The sequence below is a fragment of the Phyllopteryx taeniolatus genome, chromosome 22, assembly GCF_024500385.1.
Source record: "Phyllopteryx taeniolatus isolate TA_2022b chromosome 22, UOR_Ptae_1.2, whole genome shotgun sequence".
Taxonomy (NCBI): Eukaryota; Metazoa; Chordata; class Actinopteri; order Syngnathiformes; family Syngnathidae; genus Phyllopteryx; species Phyllopteryx taeniolatus.
This window is the reverse complement of record NC_084523.1, coordinates 7,405,070-7,425,166: the sequence shown is the minus strand read 5'-3', so window position 1 is coordinate 7,425,166 and position 20,097 is coordinate 7,405,070. Positions and strand designations below refer to the sequence as shown.

General features: G+C 43.9%; 1 protein-coding gene and 1 long non-coding RNA gene across 5 annotated transcripts in view; one reads left to right on the top strand and one right to left on the bottom strand.

Annotated features, from left to right (window-relative positions):
* The window catches only part of atp2b1a (ATPase plasma membrane Ca2+ transporting 1a), a 72,017-nt gene that overhangs the window by 20,987 nt on the left and 30,933 nt on the right, over window positions 1-20,097 (top strand). The window lies entirely within an intron of this gene.
* Window positions 6,645-8,000, bottom strand: LOC133471897 (uncharacterized). Its single transcript, XR_009786439.1, has 3 exons — window positions 7,679-8,000; window positions 7,088-7,216; window positions 6,645-7,023 (listed from the first exon to the last, which is right to left on the bottom strand). It is a non-coding gene; the product is annotated as an uncharacterized LOC133471897 (long non-coding RNA).

Genomic DNA, 20,097 nt, shown 5'->3' with positions numbered 1-20,097 from the left:
TCACCTTCACACTCCTCACAAAATCGGAGAAGTGGGGCTGAACCTGTTATAAAATATGAGATTCTAATGGTAGGTTAATTGAAGTCTCTAAATTGCCCCTAGGTGTGAATGTGAGTCCGAATGGTTGTTTGTTTATGTGTGCCCTGCGATTGGCTAGCAACCAGTTCAGGGTGTACCCCGCCTCCTGCCCGGTGATAGCTGGGCGAGGCTCCAGCACTCCCGCGACCCTTGTGAGGATAAGTGGCTCAGAAATGGTACAATTAATGTGTTCCTATTTCATTTCCGATTTAATTTTAGTGTCGGGGGAAAGTGAGTGGGTTTTTTTCTCACGGTGCAGCTGCCCTTCTCCATTTCCTAGGGACTATCCCCCCTCCGTCCTCTCCCTGTGTGGAAAAACCACCCAAATCCAACCCTCCGTGTCCCCATGCAAGGGCACATCGCCCCCCCCCCCCTCCCTGAAGATCCCACCTCTGACCCCCCTGACAACCTGTGAGCCTTTATCGCCATGGAGACACTTGTCATCAGGATCAGTGTGGCATCTTCAGCGTGTGGATGTGCGGGGGTATTTTTAACCAATAGTAGACTAAAGTTGAGCAGCTGTGTGTGTGTGTGTGAGATTGGGTGGGGGGGGGTAATTAAAAGGGGGACTTCCACCCACCCTGAAAGGTGGGGGTACTTCCCGGTTATTGCGATATCGTCCGTGCCCGGGGTGTCCTTACAGGAATGCCAAGCACATGATCTGTTAATGTAACATTACGTCAGCGAGCTGGAAAGTCCTTCAAGAAGATATGGAGGAGGGGTTAAAAGTCCTTCTGAAAAGTCTTCCTGTAGGAGTGCAAGCTGTTAACTGCACTCCCTGTAGGGGTCCCAATACTTTCTTCCATGTAATGTATGTGAAAATCATTGTTTTGTTTCACACAGAAGGAAAGAAAACATTTGCGTAGGCGTCCGAGTGTTTGTGTGAAACTTGCACCTTGTTTCGCTCCGGGGCCTCGTCCTTGGGCTGAATGGTCAAGTAGCCGGCGCACGCGAATGTTTATGAAGTATTTTCAAGTAGTTAGCGTCGAGAGTGGGCCCACACAATGACGCATGCTTCTGCGTTGCTGCCCGTACTTGCTTCTGTGGAGTCCGTTGTGGAAGTTTTACTGAGGTGGTATAAATGGTTCGATCCAAGTCACGATTGCAGTGTGTTGAGTTCCACCTTTAAGATACCGTGTCTCACTAACGGAAGGGTACCAGAAAGGGTTACATAACCTGTAACAGTGGAAAACTGTGAAACAAACTGAATCATACTTTACTGCTCAAGATGACAAAAAGTGGCAGGATAATGATCCATGATATTGGAGAAAACAGGAACGAACGTTACATTTTGCTGCATGCTTTGAATGGGAAAAAAGTAGTGCCATTTGGTGAACAGGTGTTTCAAAAAAGTCTTAAGTTGTAATATTGCAAGAAAAAAAAAGAATTATTGTATAATATTTCAAGAAAAATGTTGTATTCTTTCCAGAAAAAGTCATAATATTACAAGAATAAAAATTGGATTATTTCTCAGAACAAGTCAGAATATTATGAGAACGAAGTATTTTTATTGAAAGAAATGTCAGCTTTTTCTCCATGTAAATGGTTTGACTAGACACAATTTTTGCCAATGGAAACACACCAAAATGCACTGGATGGCACATAATGGTTCATTAGCCTAATAGGATAATTCCCCATGTCATTTTTGGACATTTTCGGAAAACAAGAAAAAAAAGTCCAGTTGCTTCGATTCAACCTTTGCGGATAACCATCACCTGAATGACTGAAAATCTACACGGACATAAAGATTATATTTAATAGCATATTGTGACAGGGGGAGACAGAGCAGAGCGAGAAACTAGTTGGATACTAGGTGTGGTTTAACCAAAATATGAGAGTGTAAATCGAGATTTAAAAATTTCTACAAAGGTCGCCGCCCTAATTTCTGTGGGTCGGGCATTCCAGAGCACTGGAGCCGGAATAGAGAATGCTCTCGATTCACTCAGTATCTCATCGTAATTTCCACTACTGTTGTACTTTCCTTTTTTATTTATTTTTAATAGGTATACAGTATCTCAGGTAAACTTGATGTTAGTGACAGTGTCTCTCCTATGCTAAAGTAAGTGGATACAAAAGTATTGAGATTTTCGTGTAATGTCCCCCCAGTTACTCACCTAATGGTCTGGCCCATGCCGACTGACAACAACCAGGGTGATGTCAGCGTAAAGAGCTCAAAGCAGCTTTGGCATGGAGGCCGGACTGTTGCAGGAAACAAATAAATGTAAAAATGTCAGAATGGGAGCTATTGAATATGACATTCTGAGGAAGTCACGGGATGCCAATGTGGGTTGGGAGTCGACTCCTCGCCATAAAATCTCTCATGAGGTGGAGGTGCTTCTGAGCTGTCACAGCGAGATCATGTGACTGACTGAGAGTGTGTGTGTGTGTGTGTGTGTGTTTAGCGCGGGGGGGGGGGGGGTTGCCTTCTTGCCACTCGCCATGATGTAATGGGCACAGGCACGACATGGTGCTGCCGCATCGCCGCAGACGCTCACATTGGCTGAATAAACGCTCACAGAGGGATTTCAGAGATTTGAGTAAACAACTAAGAGGCTCTACTATTGGATGGAGGGGAGTTTGTTTCCCCCCCTTCTCTCATATTAACTATTTTCCTATTGGTCCAAAATGAGTAAAAAAAAAAACATGTTTGGAGGGATTTAAAGCTTTAGCTACTGGATTTGAGCGCTCGCTGCACTTGCCCCTGCAGTATTAGCACAAGTCTTCTGGCTGCATGAATACAGACAATAAACCAAAGTCTTTACCTATTTAAACGATTCCCGACACAAAGAAATCAAAAGGTCCAGACATTGCGCACCCGAATTGTTGACTGCGGCCCAATGAGGTGCGCTGGCATTGTCCTCGCCGTGGCATCAGTATGCAATTGGCCGTGTTGTGTTCATTAGGGTAAACAAGCTGCGCTCCACTGATAGCACCAAGGCCACTCACCCAGTCTTGGCGCCGGGCCCGATAGTAACACACACACATTCGGCCATTTTGCTTTCACAGAGAGGATACCCCAAAAACAAATTGTTCTCTCCATAAAGGCTTAGCTGCCTGCTTATGAAAGCGGGCCGTTCGAATATCCCCAAATTCAGGGGTGGTTGTGCAACCGGCACGCGATTATGCAACAGGGGTTCACATGATAACAGCGAGTAACATGCAGGAGAATTATGAACAAAGCTGCAGAGGCACGCTGCCTTCTAGCCTACACACACACACACACACACTTGAAGGTCTTCCTACTTGTGAATAATAGAAAAAGTTACGCGTCAAAGTCCTCGGATTGGCTTGGAAAACAGCGCAGATTAAAAAGCGCATTGACCCTGACCTCGGTCGGACCGCACAAAGAAACACACAAACATGCGGCAGCGGTGACGTTCTGACACCGACAAATCAGACGAGAAACAGTTGCCAAAGCTCAGTGTGTGTGTTTGTTTGTGTTTGTGAGCGTACTGTGCTCAAATTACCGTCATTGTTGGGAGTGGACGAATTAGCACAGGGGAAGCTAATTGCTTTAAAATTTAATTCATTTAAAATGAATTCTGTGTTAGTTATATCTATAATGTACCTACCCCCCGGTTAATTGGCCCTCTCTTCACTCACGCAGACAAAATCACCTATCCATGTTTATTTATAAAGCACTCTTTGGCAAGAGCCCATCCTCCGCGTGCTGCTCAAACTGCATACCACCACCCGCAGTCTCCGTTCTGGAAGTTTTATTAAATAAAGGTTCAATAAATCTTTTGTTTTAGTACGAGGATAAAAAAGTCAACCTTGTTCCTGTCTCTCTCCGATCTTGCATTGTAACGTTGGTGTGAGACAAAGCAAAATGTCTGTGGTCGGGTGGGCGCTAGTTACATGAAGCAGATAACTGCCTGTTTATATGTGTGTAGACATGACCTCGCCTAAGAAGAAATAGGCAGATACTTGTTAGAAACAGTGCAAGTTTTTATTAAATTGCATCTCTCATTATTCTCAGAGTGCTTGTCCTGTTGCTTGCTCTTGTTTTCCCCGCATTTCGCTGTCATGAAACTTTGTAGCATTATTTATGCATGTTGACGAGTTGGAGGCCATTTTAAAAATGAATACAATCCGTCTTTATTGATTAAAAACTCACCTGTTCCCTTGCAAGGAGGTGCTCGTGTTTACGTTCAGGGTCTGACCTCCTTGTTGCCAACAACTGGACGCCGGAAAAGTCGCTCGTTCGACTTTTCCTTCAAAGAAGCCACACATGAATAATGAAGGCGCCTTTGCATCATGGTTTGTTCAGGTAACAATGTTGGCATGTCAGGCGGAGGCATCCGATCTGCTCTCCCGATGACATGATGGAATTAGTCGGCTGCTCGGTGTTGCCTTTCACCAGCTTTGCGGCTGCAATATTGATGGTGTTTTTTTTTTTTCCACTGCACCCCCACACCCCCGTCCCTTCCTCGCCGGCCTCGCCCCGATCGGTTGACTGCGTGTGACGTGGTGGCGGCTAAGATGGCCGCAACAAGGAATGGCGTAGCGTAGTGCTTTTTTTATATATATATATATATATATATAAATCTGTCGTGAAAGTGGAGCAGCTCATTACGGTAGAGTGCTCTCCACAGAGCTGACCTGAAAAGACAAGAAGTGTGTGTATGTGTCGACCATACCCTTCGAAGGCGAATCCGGAAAATTCTCACCGCTTTTAGTCTCGAAATTCCTTTATCATTGTGTGATGTCTCAGTGCTTGATCCCAGTGGACTTAACGCCCCGGAAGAGAAAGAACCGGGGATCCGGTTGGCAGTGGCTCTGATACGGCAGGGCGAATAAACAATTAACGCCAAAGGAAGGAAAAGAGTAATTGCGGGAATGGTGAGAGAGTCAAATTCACACTAATGTGGGCCCCACTCCAAAGAAATCTTTTTTCTATCTGAGCTTCCTGAGCTAGATAAAGTCCTTAAAAATCCTTCTTGAGGATTATCATCTAATAAGTGAATCATGTCAATGCTTTTATTGTAATTGATAAGAACATCATAACATTTAATGACCATTTAATATTTCGATTGCTTCAATCCTTTTCGTGATGAAAAGCATCACTGACACTGACAGCAGTGCTACTGTGACTTCTGAGTTTGTTTTGCTAATGCTGCTCTCTTCCTGAATCTAGTAAGTCAGTAAGTAAATAAGCTTTTATTTATATAGCACTTTTTAAAACATGCAGTTACAAAGTGCTTCTCAAACACATACATGTAAAGTTGGGACATGTAAAAAACAAAACAAAAAAAACAAGAAAAACAAGCATGTAGACATGACACCAAGGGAAAATCAAACTGGAGTAAAATGATCAAAACAATAAGGACATGGCATGAAAACAAAAGGGAGGTCTAAGAAAAGGCTTGACCATATAAATTAGTTTTTAGGCGTTGTCTGAAACAGTCCAAGAATTCGTCAGATCTAACAGATTGTAGAAGTTTTTTCCATCGAGTTGACGCAAAAAATGCAAATGCACGTTCACCTTTTGATTTTAGGCCAAGATTATTAGATCGAAGAAGTCGTGTGGTGGAATGAGGGACAAGTAGCTGAGAAATGTAGGTAGGGGCGAGGTCATGAAGTGCTTTATAAGTCATTAAAAGGATCCTCTAGTTGATTCAGAATTGTATTTTCCGATGTTGTGTCACGCTTCCAGTCGCGAGTGGCCACCGTGTTTTTAATCCTCAAAACCTGTTTTGCTGTACACTTCGAGCTTATTTGTTGCAGTCGCGCACTCAAACAGGAAATGCGTTAAAACGCCCTCTTTCGGTTCCTTCATTAAGGCTCCATAAAAACTGCAGGAGAATTTCCCGGCTTCCCCTGTCCAATCAATACACGACCTCTTTATTGTTATATAATTCCTGGAATGGGGCCAGGCAAGCGACATGTACAGTAGTTGGTCTCCTCTATCTCGATTCTCCTCCACTCATCATATATTCCACTTAGCAAATTGTTTCCTTCCTTGCAATAAACAGGCATTAGCAGGTCAAACGACACCATTAAGCCTTTTAGCGGGACGCAGGGAGACCGACAACGCGGTATATTTCTAAACCTGCTCGCTCCATGTTGACGATTCGGACGGCCAAAGGTGGCACCGCAGCGTCATCGAGTTGGACCGCGATTGAGCTTTGTTAAGGAAACTGTTGATGTGAGCAAGATTAAATTTGCACTGGTAAGGTTAAGTCATTCAGGGCTGACTAGTTAGAAATCAAAACAGGGCGAAACAATTTGGGACGAAACAAGTCATAATAATTGTTGTACAGTATATTCGTACAACCTGGACAAGTAGAAAGTGAATGGAGTGAGATTCTCCGAGGCTTGCACATCAAATATTTTTTGGCGTCGACGCAACCTAAAATCACGTTTGCCGTTTTTTGTTTGATTGTTGTTAGGTAAGACAAATAGATTCCTGACGTCCAAAATTAAAACTTTTGTTTAGTTTGTTCGTAAAAAGCTGTAGCTTGTAGCTTCAGACTTGCTGTTCTCCATTTTGTCATGGTTTGTTTAATCAGAGAGATGTACTGACTTTCTAAATATCCATGTTAAAAAAGTACACAATTCTCAATCTTTGTCTTTTTATTGCAGAATGTCCATCCTTATTGGTTGCTCACAAAATGAGTCTTAGAATAAACACAGACTCAAAGCCCCACTTTTACGACCAACTACAACAAAATAAATCTCCAACAAGCAAATATTTTCCCCTCTGCTGTGGGAAAACTCGTTCCGGTCAGGTTTTTTTTTAAAAATCCCCCAGCCCCTCCGATTTTGTAGCAGCCAGAGGTTAACCTCAATCGGCGTGGACTGCTGCAGTATGTCCCCGGCTGACCCAGTTAAGCAGCCGTGTCGTATCCCCTCTCGTGCTCCTGTTGCCTGTTGACTCCTGACACCATGGGGAGGAAGAGGAGGAGGAGGAGGAGGCGTAGGAGCTTCATCTCCGCCTGAGACCTAAACACAGTGAGCTCATTTTCATCTCTGCTTACCTCAGTGGAGCTTTGATCCAGGTAGTTACTCTGTGTATTGGTGTATAGCTGACGTCAATGGCGCACGTTGCTCGAGTCGAGTCACTCGCAGCTTAATTTAGATGCTTCACAGGCTTGTCACCCTCACCCCGACAGCGAGACGTCCCGGTGGCAACACACTAACACGTGCACGGTCAGCGTGGCGAGCCGTGACACAGGGACAGGTAGTGATGTCAACGTCCCAACACATCGTTGGCCTGCTCTTTATTTATGGGCAAGTGTGTGAATAATACAGTGAACCCCCGTTTATCGCAGGGGATTCATTCCAGACCCGCCTACGATGGGAGATAATAAGCTATATAGCGTGATCATAGAACAATTTTTTTTAAAAACGGTTCTCCCACTCCCACACACTTAAAACACAGTCAAGCTTATTAAAAGAAACGTTTTGTTCAACCAAACCATATAATTTCATCAACTGAAAGCCCATTAGCTTAATGGTAACATACAATGCGAAACGCTATACACGGGCTAACATAAATTAGCATAGATGTAACAATTATTACAAACCTTCAAACAACTTTTACGTTAACACACATGGAGCAGCAACACATACAAACAAAGCATACAACAATACTCACAGGTATATATTCTCGGTGCTCTGCGGGAACCACGGCTAATACTGGAGCTTAGTTGGGGTTCTTCTTTGCCTCTTCTTCTTGCTCTTAATTAAACATAAAATGTCGCGTGGAAACACTATCAACTAAGTAGGGGATGATTGGAGCAGCAGAATACAACGTTTTGCAACCATGGAACAAAAAGCTGACTTATTAATTACGGTACAAAACTGATCCAAGTTCACACTAAAGTACACATTTGATTCATACAGACACACAAGCGCACACATTTGCCAAATGTCTCTCTACAACCCCCCCCCCCCCGCATTCCACTGTCATCTCATTCCCTGGCATGGTACACAGCCCAGCCAACAAAAGGCTTATTTTGAAACACTCCTCATTGCAAATTGCTGTAGTTTCTTTCGTAAGAGTGCGTTTGGGTCTAAATAAAGGATTGACATCTGGCCGTCGGTGTGTGCTATATTTCGCCGGGCATCCATGTACGAGCTCTGTGAAGGAAGGAATGCAGAACGTTGTAAAATGAATAAAATAAAAACGAGGGGTAAATATGCAGTGTGGAAGCGACATGCGCCAGGGCAAACACGATAACGCCAAGTGCGAGTTCAGTGACATCATTGGACTTGGTGTTTGAGTATGTATACAATGTGTGTGAGTGGATGCGAGTTCAGTGGAGCGTACTCTGCAACTGGGCGGGATGAGGAGGGGGCGAGGGTGAGGCGGTGACGTTATTGTAATCTGGAATACTGAGAAGCCCAGCTGTGCAGAATCAGGGCATGGCTTATGTTACGTCACTCACTCACACACACACACACACACACAGAGAGACACATGCTCGCACGCACACACTGGCACTTAATGTCGTGAGTCTTGAAGGAACGCAATTGTCACGAGGGGCAAGTGCTCCCCTCTGTGTGGTAAATTTCATGAAGCATCCACTTGGCTACCGACCAACAATACTGCATGTCGTGCTTTTTATTACAGGATGCATATATTGAGTACATGATTTATTGTTAAAACTGATGTACAACATCAGCTCTAGAATCGCTCAGGGCGGCACAGTGGTTATGTGTGTCTCACAGTTCTGGGGTTCCGGATGGAAGGATGGAATTGATCGGATTCTTCTTCATGGTCATGTCACACAATTGTAGTCACTTGTTGCTAGGCAGAATTGGTGAACCCTAATTTGATATAAACTGTATGCCAGCCACGCCCACAAGGCTGAATCTCTCAGGTTGAATGCTCTGTATATGTAAAATACATATTGGAAAGAAAAACATCTTTCGGCTTCCCTCTCAGGCCCTCCGAACCTACCGCCTATCCTGGGAAGGAGCATTTGGGAGCCCTTCCAAAAAAATAAAATAAACCCTCCCTCTCACTATGGACTGTTTTTGAATGCACCTCGACCCAAGCGACCGATGGCACCGGCACCGCAAAACGAGCCGCGGGGGAGCCAGCGCCGTGACCGTATTTGGCAATGACCCGAGGAAAAGGGAATAGCTCTACTCCCTGTGCGCCTCCCATCTTCGCTGGTTATTTTTTACCTTCTCCCGTTTGTACTGGGTTTGATAAACATCAAAAACCTTTTTAGAAGCCTTGTAGAAATGACTTTTATGGGCCCAACTGGCAGAAGTCGCTGTGTTTGGTACAGAAACGTATTCCATGTGGTAAAGCCATTGGATGAGGTTCAAGTATGTTGCGCCACACATTTAGTATAATGGGCTAAAAATAGTCCACATACTGTATGCTATTGTGTAAAAAATACTCATTCCGGGAAATGGCAGCATGTTGCTGTTGTTGTGGGTATGCCGCCGTAGTGTTATGGTTTCCATCATGTAGGCTACAGTCAGGCTCTTGTATGGGCTAAGTGCTGATTTCACAATCTCAACGCACTCCAGTGGACCAAAGTGGACACTGAGTGCTTGGCAGGGTGCCCTCCTCGTGTCGGCTCTGCTTTGTCTGGCATCGCATCCCACCGCTGCCCACATCTGTGAAGGAAAAGACCGACGGTGGTTTTAAATAGCGAGACCGTTCTGTCATTGTACGACTCTATCAGTGGCTTTGTGTTGGGTCTACTCTGGATCCTCGGTGACTCCATTAACCATGCCCGGATTTAGTGCAACGTGTTAACCTGTCAGCCCTCAGTGGGAGGGTATCTCTTGGAAAGGTTCTGCCAGAAGAGCTTTTATTTGCTGTTTTGGTTGTGGTCTTAGGAGTTGTGTTGTATGCTAGGCTTGCGGCGTTAGTTGCAGGGCTTAACATTAACGTTTTGGGTCATCAGCCACTGTGGCTACTGGTATCCCAGAGTTACTAGCCACTCAGCATTTTAAAATGCTACAAATTTATACTGTATGTAATATTATTCCCAACCTAAATAAATTCAGATCTAAATACTGTACTTTGGTCAACGCCCGCCACGGCTGAAATGTCGGGTGTTAATGTCAAGCCCTGGTTAGTTGTCTGTGACCTTGGACAGCACAAGCGGTATCAAAAACCTTGCAGAATTGTAAGAGACGCATGATAATAGTGGGACGACCACTTTGGCCCCAGGAGGTAGCCGCTAACCTTGAACTGTATGTCATCTGCACTCTAAAGGCCTAGAAACAATTTGACTGGCCCCCCACATACCCATGTGACTGTTTCCTGAGCATTATCAACACTACATGGCTGAAATACTCTGATATACACAACTGAAATGCTCTCACAAACATTACCAATTTCTTTGCGCTCACACATTACTGAAATGTTTTGCCGCTCACACGCAACTGAACTTCTCTCACACACACTTTACAAAAACAGACACATTACTGAAATGCTCTCACACACTACTGAACTGCTCTCATACAAACTACTTAAATGCAGTTCACTATGTGTGAGTGTCAGAGCGTTTCAGTTATTGACTTCCTCTTTACAAACCAAGCCACAAATCGCAAGTTGGATTGCACAGTAGTCCTGCCTGACCACGTTTGCGTCGACATATAGCATAATTAGCGTCCTGAGTTATTTATAGCCCGCTGTTGCATGGCCAGATTAAGCCACATGCCAATCAATTATTTATGGCTTCGTGCAGGAGAGTAGCTTGTCCTCTTTTGTATGCAGCGCCATGGAAACACAACAGGAAGCGCAAAAGCTCGTGGAGAGGAAGTAGTCCCTACGACGGAATCAGCTGTGCCGTTGTCGTCCCCCAACAACACGGTGCCTGAATGGAAACTAAGGTGTTTATGTACTGTGTTTTGAAAACTCTAGGATAAAATTAGATTATTCCCACTTCTCTTCCCTCCTTTCAGATGCTAATAAACATACTTGATGAAGTTGCAAAGGTCTTGAAAATGTCAATTTCGCACCTTTTAATTGTTTGGGGCTCGCCAAGAGACCAAGCAGTGTGTTCGGAATGAATTAAAGCGTTGCAGTGTCATCATAAGACAATGGGCTGTCAATCATGTAACCAAGACAGAGAATAAACTACAACCCCAGTTACAAGATGACATTTCTCGCCATCCAAAAGTCTTGCCACGCTACTGTTATGAAACAGTGTTTGTGTTAATGTGAGGTGAATATGTGTATGACATGACAACTGTATGACAATTATAGGAGAAATTAGTTTATAATATTTGTAAAGAGAGAAATTGTGCAAATTAGACAATTTCCACCTTGTGTTGCTGCTGGTTCAATATACCGTATCTAAGATACCATGTATTGGAAGGTGTTTATAAATTCAAAAATAATTTGAAAAATACTATAGAAATTTAAAAAAAAGGATGAAAGTAAGGTCAACAGAATAGGTTTTATGCTAGATTTGTCTTTCTTGCATTAAAATGTTTTTTTTAATATATATATACTTTTTAAACTTAAAAAGGGGTCAGTTTGACCCACAAAAAAATAAGAGGCCACTGCAAAATTATCAATTTATGCCAAGAATTTCTATGCCAAAAACTCATCTTATTTTTCTTCCGTTTAATTGTTTCATCGTGGTGTGTTCATTTTCGACTACTAAGCTTACAAAGTCCATCTGCCAGCACCTCAAAAGCATTAAAATCTCACTAATTAACAATATATATATATATATATATATAATATTGAAAACATGGATGACTCCCACAGAGTCTAATTTACATTAATTATTAAGTAGCATTCTAGCTCCAGTGTAATCATCTCGTATGGAATAAACAAAGTTCCCCCAAAGGTTTCCATCTCCGAAGTTGCGCAAGTGCAGTGACATCACACAAGTCCAGCGTGTGTTTTTACTGTATATGGGCGTGTATGTGTTTTATCACATCCTCTCTCTCCTTTTCTCACTTTTCCTTCGCACACTTTGGCTCTGCCAGCGACACGTTCAATCGTCACAGTTGCACTGAGAACACATCTGTTTACTTAGAAACTGGTCGGTCCCAGCAGGGCCTCGTGGCGCTCGCCCAACGTGCAATGTGTGTGTGCCTGCGTGTGCGTGCGCGCGTGTGTGTGTGTTTGCAGTGCAGTCGTCACATCCTCGTTTTGAGACTGACGCAGATGAACAAGCTCTTTCCGCTGTGATTACACAAACCACTCAGCAGCCCACCTGCAAAAATACAACCGGAGAAGTCCAGAGTATATACAATGTCATCAACACTACAACACAGGTTAATTGTGGCTTTTGTATATTTAATGAATATATACGGGAAACGTATTGCTGCCACACCATAAAGCTGAAAGTCGCCCACCCCGATTTTATATATATATATATATATATATATATATACATACACACACACACACAGAGTGTGTGTGCGCGGGTTCCTCTCTCCAAGGACAAATGTAATCTCTTGTCGCAGCGAGAAGCAGAGAGAGCTGCAGAATGTCTCAAAAGGTTTGAAATTGCAATTACACAAGAAATAGGGAGGAAATGTCCTTCTGTCACTAATAGCTGCTTTTTGTTCACCCATTTGTTTTTAGAGGACATAGTTTGCCTAGTCATTTTCAATGTGGTGTAGTTACGGCATGTGAAAAAGTTATTTTCTTCTCCTTCATTCGCCATGGAAGACACTAATAGCATGCTCTAAATCATACATTTAATTATGTGGCTTGAGGTGCTTATTATTGACATACCACAACCAAAACAACACCACAAAGTGAGCATTTAGTCAATATCACTATAAGGTGCCTTTGAGACTTCCCCATTTAACCCACAAAAAGTTTACATTTTATATTGAACTTCTGATTCATCGTATTAAATAGATGTTAGGCTGTTTTGCTTTGAAATGGGATGTATTCTGTTCTTCTTTCACTCAACATGTATTTAAAGTGAATTCAGAATTCAGAAATTTGTTTTAAATACATTATGCATGACAGAAGATAATCGCTGAAAACGTGCAACATCTGAAAACTACACGGTGCTGAATTGTGAGGATTTCGTATTTCACCTTGCTAAAACAGGTGTTGCTGAAACGGGGTCGTTGTTTCTCTTAGTTTGTTGTTCTTTAGCCGCAATACCGCCTCAAGGAAGTCATGCTGGCTTGTTTTTCTTTTGGCAAACAATTTGCGGTAATTGCATTCTAATGAAGCCGAATATGCACACTGTGACAACACTAAATAAACACAAAAATATAAACAGAAACCTTCCTGCATGCTGATATTCCTGGTCCCAAGTCATGCTCCCATTTGCATAATCTCATTTCCGCCAATCAGCCGTCAGAAAATAACATTAGTGACTGTAACTTCATTAAGCCACTTATTTATTCCCTCTGTATGCATTTTGTGTTTCATTATCATCACCCCCGCTCCATTTTTAGCCATCCAGCGCAACTTAATCATCGATCAATAACCACTAGAAGAGCGGTAAACGACATCTGCGACCTCCTCTGTCCAATTAAATGCATCTTAAAGATGCAAATGCACCATTGGAGAACTAGTAGACCTACTGGATACCTCATATGCAGACACACGCATGCAAAAATGTACTTTTTTTTTTTGTGGAAATTGGTATGGGAAAAAAAGTCCTACGGGGGCTGGGTACGCATTATCTGCTCAGTGTGTTAATGTGCTGTGTGTGTTCTTATTCTGTCCAGCCCCCGAGGCTCCATGAATGTCCTGGCTTCTGTTGCTTCAGATCGCGTCGCAGCCCAATTAGATGCTCACTTACAAACACACACACACAAATGTATACAGTATTCAAGACACAATGTTAACTCGCTCACCATTCATTGTTCTACATGAATAAGCCGCCCCTTACAGACGCATCATGTGAAGCCTTCCGAGAGGCAACGCGAGCTAGCTGCTCATCGCCTTGGAAACGGCAGGCTGGTCAGGAATGATGTTATCACTGCGCCCGGGTCAGCTTAGGACAGACCCTTGCAGGCCTCCTGTGCGCTCACCCCTCATAGGACAGGAATGCGCACTTCAGCGGCGATGCGAGATGGAATTCGTGGGTTGCGAGCGGATCGGGTTGCATAATCTCACTGTAATCATGTGTGCTACCTATAAAGAATTATGATTACCGTGCTTGTAGTAGTAATGTTGCCTTGTCGCTATTTCAGTCTATTTACATTTTCCAGTAATCACAACTGTATTTTACAGGCAAAAGTACTAAAAAAAAAAAAAAAAGAAAAACCTAGAATAAACTTTTTTTTTTTTTCGTGGCGAAAGATCTGCTCTTTCTTTTGGGAGGTTCAATGCTTATTTTGTGACAGAACACAACATTCTGTGGATCTTGAAAAATCAGTCAAACTGCTCAGAAAATGTGTTAACCGCTGAGGCTACTCGAACCCATTTGCTAACAAAAACAGCAGCACCAAAACAGTCTCTCAGATTAATTACAGTGTGGAGATATGGAAAATAAAGGCCACGCTAATAGACCCAATAGACGCCGACCCCATCTGCACTTGATTAAATAACCACCCCAGGCTGCTACTTGCGCAAACAGAAAATAATTATGTTGCATTTTTTTGTCACTCCAATCTTTCACAAACTCTCTCCGATATTGCCCGTGCTGAACTTTGACCACAAACACCTCGGCTTAAAATCAATAAGTTTCTCGACAAGGACGGAGGCCGGATCCCTAATAATTCCTCTGTCCAGTGAGGGCCGATGTGTGCTGGAATGCTAATGAGGCGCGGGCATGTGTCTCCCAGTTATTTATAGTGTTTTTTTGTGCTCCAGGGTACGTTCAAGTCTTCCCCTGTATCTCCTATCTGCCATGTGACACGTTCTTGACGACACATACAGTATACCCAGGTGTGTCTGTGTAAACTAGAAATAGTGATTGATGCTGCCTTTGATTTGCATCATCCCCGAAACTTGCTGTTTTGTTGCCATGGCGGACAACAAATGCACGACAGTCTCCTTCTTGGAACTGGCATGTACACAACACATTATAAATACCAAGGCGGGGCGCACGAATGTCATTTTTGCGGCACAAGAGAGCATCCCGTTCTAGGTTTGATACGATCAGCTAAGCCACACGGTGGCACGTCAGCCGCGTTAACCTCCTGGAAATAAAATAGGTCACTGAATTGAGATATTCGCCAATCACATCAGGCTGGATTACCATGTCGCCAAAGCCCGTGGGGATATGTGTACTATTAGATATTGAAAATTAACTGGCGGATTTGGTCAAAATCTCCTCTTGCGGATGCGAGCAGTGTCGTCGTGTCGTTGCGTTTAATTGCGTTTGCCGCCCCCACTGTGTTTTTCTGGGTTATTTGTGATGTTTCACAGGCACTAGTTTGTCAAAACTTTCAATCTGGTGGTGATGAAATGAGTCGGACAAGCTCCAGGCCGTCACGCAGAATAATACATGGGTTGCAAGAAATTGATTACTAAGGCACATACAGACAAACAGTAGGGTACCTATTTTTACCGCCACCTAGGAGATTAGGTTTTATCAGTGTTTGCTTGTGTCTCACTTCCTTAGAAACCACCTTTCGTAAAGAGGACTCAAATGGACTGCTTTAGTGCCAACTGTCAACGATTTGCCATTTTGAACAGAACTGAACTGACAGATTTCACGCCACGGAAGTCACCTTTTTATACCCAATTTTCACGTGGATTTTTCAGTCAGAAATCAACCATTGCTCCACTGAAAAACATTTTTCTGTCCTCAAGAAATAACCAGAATTTGACATCTTAATCAAGAATTCTTTTTTTTCTTTTCGGTAAAACAGTAAATTTGAAAATGTAAAATAATGATAGTCCAGCATTAATAGTGTTACTCCGGCCACGTTGTCCCATCCACGCCTACGGACGATTCATTTCGCAAACGATGAGTCATCAATCACTGTCAGCAATCATAGATCCAATCAGCGGAACCTTGCCGGGGTCCCGTCTGCCCTGTTTGATGGAAACATTTTTCACTTGACTGTATCCTCCCACCTGGAGATTCTCAATCTGTGATGATCGAATGGAATAGTTGGAATATGTTGACAAAAGTTGGAGTGTGTGTATATCTCGTCATTAGTAAGCAACATTATTCTTCTCTAATCTCATCACGAAGGCGAGTGGCTCTGCTCATGCTTCCAAGGCTCGGCAACGTTCTCCTGAAGCGACACAGAATGTGCAAAAGCAAGGTGTCAAATGGACGAGAGTGAGATGTTGCAGCATTATCGCTGTCACAGTCAGCGTTGGACAAAAGGCCTGTTTTGTTTTTGTTTTTTTTCTTGAATGTTGCCGAGGACACACAAAAAAACCTGTAAAAGAATCGAGGGGAAACTGCATGTTTTCAGAGCTTTATGTGTCTGTGAGAAGCACATTTCACTTGAAGAGTTTTAAGATAAAAGCAGACATCTCATTTTACACCCATTTTCCTCACTTTGTACCCACACTTGACTGATTCATCCCCTTGTGTGGTTACTATCCATTTTCTGGCAGATTTGTCTGCGTAATCACGCAACGTGCGCCACAAATCCTTTCGACTCCAACACCTAAAGGTTCCCCAGCTCTTTGACCACTCGTGGCACTGCATTGAAGTGAGGGGGGCTTTAATTCAGTGAATTGGGGTGGGCTGGGGGGGGGGGATTCCCAGCCGAACTTGGCTGTATGGTGATAAACACATATTCTCACAGTCCATCAGGTGTGTGACTAAGCGTGCCGTTGTCAGCGTGACGGAGGATGAGACTCGATAGTGCCGCCACCCACACAAACGCACACAGAGGCCTCCCTGTTCCCCATCTGTCACCCGCTACTCAGCAGACCGCAGTGTCACCTGTCAAAAGTGCTGGTCATTGATTGCTACTGTAAGGTGGGCCTTGTCGCTATTGGATTTCAGACAACTGTTGTGTGTGTGTGTGCACGTCGGGGGGTTTTGGCGATGGCAGCTGTTTGGACCGGACACAGGGCTCCCATTGTGGCCACCCAGCTGATTTTAAAAATCTCATCACGGACAGTTAATGGCCGCTTGTTGGATAATCGTCCTGATTCATGCCGGCATGTCAATGCTCACACTTTAATCAAAACAAGAAGTTGCTCGTCCTTTAAAGTTGAATTGAAACTGGACTGTACATTTCTGATCTCAGAAAGCAATGGACTGTACATTTCTGATCTCAGAAAGCAATAGACTAACTCTTGACAACGTTTAGCGATCCCCAGATATCATCAGGGCTGTGAGAAGCCAGATATAACTGGATCTAACTGGACACTGCTTCTTTTCTGTCCTTGGTCTGGCTTTGACGTCCAAAATTCCAAGACTTTTTGTTTCCATGGCTGGCAGAAGGGGATGACATCAGAGCCATCTGATTGGATGCTGAGTCCATGCTATGATCTTACAACGATGGCGTGACGTCCTTTCTTTTCTGTCTTTGATCTCGATTTTGATCTCTTTTTGTGGAAAAGTCCAAAGTGGCTCATCCCGTGGATCGAAGTCTTTGTTTGAGATCGTATCCATGGTTGTGAGTGAGATAGGGGATGACATCGGGGCATTCGGTTTGGATAGTCCATGCTGTGATCATGCTGCAATGTAACTCGAGTTTGATCTGTTTTGTGGAAATTGTAAAAAAAAAAATCAAGAACTCATCCTGAGCTGAGGATTTGTATCCATGGCTGTATGATACGATTAATAGTGCAATCTGATGTATCAATTGGGAACTGTTGATTCTAGCTAATTAGACTACAGAACAACATTAGCATGAACAGTGATGCGACTTGACACGGGGTTGTAAAACCGTTACCCCAATGTACCAGCTTGTTGACACTCCTGTGTAGCTTTATTAGATCGCCTCCATGTTTGTTTGTGTCCAGGCCGGCGTCATGTTCTCCGAGAAAGGCTTGACAACAGGAGGAGGAGGAGGAGGAGGAAAAGGAGCCCGTGAGCAGTCTCCATGTCGCACCGCATCCTCAGGTTACTCACCGGTCTCATCCATTATTGCTGGCCCTCATCCATAATGGATGTTGCCGGTACAATGCCACCGAACGACGCGCCGGCTGGACTCTGGCTCCAGCACCCTGGAGCGTCGCAAGGTTGTGACCTACATAAACAAGGAAAATTGGGGATGACTCAACAGGAGGGTGGAAAAAAATGTGCTCTTCTAACTTTGTGATCTTATAGTAATTTACGACCTTCCAAAACAAGTCCTTGAACTGGCTGTTTGGCTTCTTGCAGCACATCCAACATGAAAATCCAGATAACAACCTTCATGATGACTTGCAGACTTATGTGCAGTACTCCCCTCTGTTCTTTTTCCCTTTTTTAGCAAGATGCTCCTGCTCTGGGGAGTATATTTATCCGCTCGCACCCTCCCTTTTGTGTTTGACACTCAACTGTTTGACACTGGGAAGTAAACCTGAAGATTCGGCCTGGAGCACATTGCCAATCTTGGCCAACCAGACATTGAAGACCAAGACCTCCAACATGTTTATTATGCCGTCCAAGTGAGACACGTGTCACCGAGGATAAACTTGCCAGATTGATAGGTTGTAAACCCTCTACTCCAGTTCAGGTGCTGCCACAGCTGAGTTTTAGGGCGACGAGCTCACACTTGCCATGACTTATTTGGACTCCGCTGGGTGGTTGTGGAACTGGGCTAGCCGAAAGTAGGGTAGCCGTTAAAGTGGGCTACGGATGAGAATCACACGGTCTGCCCTCTGAGGACTTGGGCAGATGTGTCACATGACCCGTAAACCTCGGAAAAGTGCACTTCATTTGACACACTAAATGGACGGAAAGTTTCCATAAACCATCTCAGGAGAAAATAGATGACGGTGGAGGAACATTGCCTGCTTTTTGTTTTTGCATGTCAAAAGTCAAGAAGGGCTCATGTGTTTATGAGCGTGTTATAAGGAACTTCCCACTTTCTCTTTTACACTATATGGACAAAAGTATTGGGACCCTTGGCCATTACACCAACAGGACCTTGTTTTGTGTTCTGGGAACAGAAAACTTGCTCAAACTGTTTCCACCGCATTGGAAGCGACTGTCCAAAATGTCTAAGATGACGAATTAAGATTTAGCGTGGCCGCTCGTGGGTTTCACCAAACTCCTGACTGACTGACTAATTAATTACGTCGTGTATTTTTTTTCCCTCTCGCATGATTGATTCCCAATTCTTTCATTTAGAACGGCGTTAGAAGAAGCCTGGCATCCAGTTTTTGCTGCAGCTCCTTGAGCGCGTCCCCCCCCCGACAGACCAAGTGGGTAGTTGACACACGCACACACACATACACGCAGAGGTCATTACATTACCGCTAAGCGTCTCCATAAGCATCTCCATAAACCCATGCAGGCATATCTGACATATCCATCTGCTACACTGGGATCATGACGGATTCCCCTTCTCTTCTCCCCCCTCTCCTCTCTAAATCCGGTTTAGGGGTGTGTCGGTGGTAGTGGTGACGGAACATTGTATAATGACGGGGTTGTTCCTGATGTTTTTAGCCCACATGTACATGTCTTTTATTGGACTTAAAGTCCCTGAAAAGTGAAAATATATTTGTCTTTGAAAGGTGACACACCACAGAGAAGAGTGTTGTTAGCAACCCAGCTGAATGTGAATGATTTCAAAAATTGCAGCATGTATAAAAATCCAGCCGTTCTCACATGCTAGGGGCACGTTCACTATATTCACTAAATGTGCTGAAATCCCGCCCGCTCAACTGTCAGCTGTCAATCAAATACCACCGTGTAGCATCTGTCTTATGACAACCCATAACTACATGTTTGAGCCATGTAAATATATCTGCGTTAAGTCTACAGTGGCTAGAATATATCCCACTTTTCCATGGCGTGACAACGAGGCGCTCTAAAGCAGCCACGCCAGCGAGCCGCACCTGTTCACTTGTGGCTGCCAGGTCGGATTTAAAAAAAAATAAATAAATAAATATCCCTCCTTCCTCGCTCTTCCGTTTTTCTCTGCGTGACATGCATGCACTCAGGGCTGACGAGGCGCTCTAAGGTGGCCATGCCAGCCCGAGGCCCCGGTCCATGATGAAAACAGTTTAACGCTATATCGCCACAATTGAGTACT